At 36.0% G+C, this 3,544-nt stretch overlaps 1 pseudogene; it reads left to right on the top strand.

Moving 5' to 3' along the window:
* Positions 1-3,544, top strand: part of LOC107697994 (acylamino-acid-releasing enzyme-like) — a 29,113-nt pseudogene that overhangs the window by 14,760 nt on the left and 10,809 nt on the right.

Raw genomic sequence — 3,544 nt, forward strand, 5'->3', positions numbered from 1 at the left:
AAGCCTGTTGCTGTCTGCGTTTCCATCGTGGTCTAAAGTACCGAGAAGAATAGGCAAATAGTCCGGTGACGTAGGTCTACACGTGTTTCTCAATACCAAGTACGCAAATTTCGGACTTGCTAGTCTGGTAATTCTGCAAACAGCAGCGTTCTTGATAACGTCAGTCAGCTCGCCTTGGCTACTGCAATTTTCCTCACTGTATTTACAATAAGACGAAATATGATATCAAACATACTGGTAAAAAATGTATAGCCTGAATCCACTGTAAGTTGCTTTGGATAAAAGCTTCTGCTAAATGCATAAATTATAATTAATAATTATAATTAATTATTATAATTATAAACACCACTGCCTCTTTTCGTTTTCATTTAAACATATTAATAGCCGCAGAAATGTAGTTCAGGGAACATACATTACAATGAAACAAAATATTATATCAAACTGTATTGCCTCTTTTCATTTTAACATATTAATAGATTAATAGAATAAAGACCAAAGATTACTCAGAAGGACTAGCCGAGTTGAGGCTGCTCTCGTCGGGAAACATGAGCACTGAGCGCCCGCTGATCTCGTGGAGCTCACGTCTCCGAAATCGGCAAAACACATTTTCAAATATGCGCTGTCTTTATAATTAAACCACAGGTTTGAGTTTTAAACAACTACATTCTCGCCTGAAATACTTTTTAAACTACATTTCATGACACAATAACAGTAATATTTTGTAAAAATATGCTAATATATGGTGGCTGAAATACAATGCTGCGTGAACTCAACCAATCAGAATGTTCAGCGCCCAAGTCCCGCCCCCGAAAGTTCCAGACGTTTGAAAAAGTACTACCTCGTGAGCAGTGACTTTCTGAGGGGCAAATTTATACCCGGAACTTTATTTAGATCCTGGTTCCTGTGGTGGAAACACACAGAGTGCCGGCCCAAAGTCCCTAGTTCCTGGGGAAAGTTCCTGCGGTGGAAACGGGGCTAAAGATGAATTTTGTTGACACTGATTTCATTTGCTTGGTAACAGCCCTAATGTCTTATTATTCTAATTCATTGATTAAATGTAAAATTTGACTCAAAAGATAATAGACACTTTTAGAAAAAATGGCTATATAAAGGTAAAAATGCCCATAAAGTGTAAAAATCAATTTACACTTATTGTAAAATATTAATTTCTATCAGTGTGAAATGACCATCACACAGAATATGAAGAATATCAAAAACTTTAGGAGTCAGCTGTCCATGGCAGTCCTTAAAGTCTGTCGTTCCTGCCTGGGAGTTAGCTGTAGGTGGGGATCACTACTTACAACCTTACACACAGTTTGTTGGGAAAGGGGTTTGAAAGATTATTTGTTAAAGTCTGTGTAAAGTCAATTCTGAGAATTGTTTCTAAACGCATTATAAATGTTAGAAATGTATTGCGGAAACATTACAAAGACTGTGACCTATGTAGTACTTAATTATGGAGTTAAACAGTTCAACAGGTTTTCACCATTTTCGTGTTCAGGATTTTTTGGGCGGGGCTATAACCATGACTCGAAGACACTGAGTCACTGAGCATGGCCCCTCCCCTAACACTATAAGACGTGTGTTCGACTTTACTGTTACTTTACTTTTAGTCATTTAGCAGACGCTTTTATCCAAAGCGACTTACAAATAAGAAAAAGTAATTAAAACTAAAAGCTAAAACTCTATAAATACTATATATATACACATTTAAGAAAATAAAAGAAATTAAATAAAAATGACAAATGCATACAACATTTCAAAACTAAACATTTAAATGAAAACAAAAAAAAAATAAAGCTAAAAACAATTCAAAATATTAAAAGAACAAAAGGTATGAGTATAATAATGATTCTAACATAACACTAAGCCAAACACCAAAAAACAACTACATATGTGTGTATGTACAGCCACACACACATACACATACATATACATGTACACATATAAATACATTCTATATATATATATATTATTTCATATCCATTTTGTATGTTGAAGTACTGAAATAACTCAAATTAAATAAAAATAAAACTTAATAAAAAACCTATATAGACATAATAAAAAAGTACAGAGCTATAGAGAGCAGACGGCTCCTCATGCTTTCAAATCGCTCTCCTGTCATACACTGATCGTTCTGCACAGCCCTGCTTCAAATCGAACACACCTAATAACTACAGCGCAGTGATTTGCCCGCTCAATCTTGAGTTACTGCCGTTCGTTACTACAGCCTAGAGGTTGCTAGCTAGCTATGCCTTCGTCACGTAAATGCATAAATACCTGGTTGCAATAATTTACAAAACAGCTCGTTCTCCTCATTTAAATAAGCTTTTCGGCGAGTGGGCGTGGTTTCAGCGCTGCCAGTTGACACGCCCCCAGCATTTGAGAGCAGAGAATACTGCTTATTTTTTCAAGATTTTGATTGATTTTGCTTATTTTATTCACTTGGCATTTGTTTTTAGCATTCAAATTTGTCTTGGTGGTTAATAACACATTTTTCTGTGGTGTGATAAACTCAGAACACACATTTAATATTGACTTTACACAATTAAGGTACCAGCACAATAACTCACACAGCAAAATATTGTCTAATTATCGTTATCGATAAAATCCCAGAAAATATTGAGATATTATCTTTTGTTAATATTGCACACCCCTACCAAGAAGATTTCTTATTCAAAACCGATTTAGTGCAAAGATGCTTCAACACCATTATTTAAACATATTTTGTACAGTATGATTTTGGTCATGTTTCCCAATTTCAGAAGCAACTTTAGTTGGAGATGCAGGCGGTATTTATAGACTAAATGATTTGACATTAATCAAAGTGAACTTACAAATGTAAGTAACTTAATCAAGTGAGAAGTGACTGTGTATTGTTGTGGTTTGGTTGCAGTATGACTGGTACACCAAGCAGACAAGTGTTGTGGTTGATGTGGTGCAGAGAGCCAGAGAGGGTTTGTGCATGAATTCATTTTTTTTTTTATTTGTTGATAAATAATTGATAAAAGCTGTTATTCAGATGAAGATCTCTGGCCTGTTTAATCTATTTCTGTGTTTGTCAACTCTGTGTGTGTGTGTGTGTGTGTGTGTGTGTGTGTGTGTGTGTGTGTGTGTGTGTGTGTGTGTGTGTGTGAGATGGTTTTATTGGTATCTACAGCTCAATGCTTTCTCCCCACTGCTGGTCAGCTGACAGTCAGCGTGTGCTTATGTCCTGTGCTCAGAGATGCCGCAAGGTACTGTGACTCCTCTCTCATACTAGAGCTGCATTCATAATCACGGTTTCATTCCACATACATTGAAATGCCAAAATTATAAAGTCTTCTCATTGTGACATGTGGTGTAATGCCTATAAAATGAAGTGAAGCCTTTTACTGAAGTGACCTTTCTACGGTACCTTTTTTTTAAGGTAACGATGCATTAAGAGCCGAGGGGTGAAAACTTTTTGAATTTGAAAATCAGGGTAAATTTTAGAGCCCGACCGATATGGTTTTTTTTGGGGCCGATACCGATATTAGGGAGTAAAAAAAAGGCCGATACCAAT

This window comes from Sinocyclocheilus anshuiensis, unplaced genomic scaffold, assembly GCF_001515605.1.
Source record: "Sinocyclocheilus anshuiensis isolate Anshui unplaced genomic scaffold, SAMN03320099.WGS_v1.1 scaffold1950, whole genome shotgun sequence".
NCBI classification, from domain to species: Eukaryota; Metazoa; Chordata; class Actinopteri; order Cypriniformes; family Cyprinidae; genus Sinocyclocheilus; species Sinocyclocheilus anshuiensis.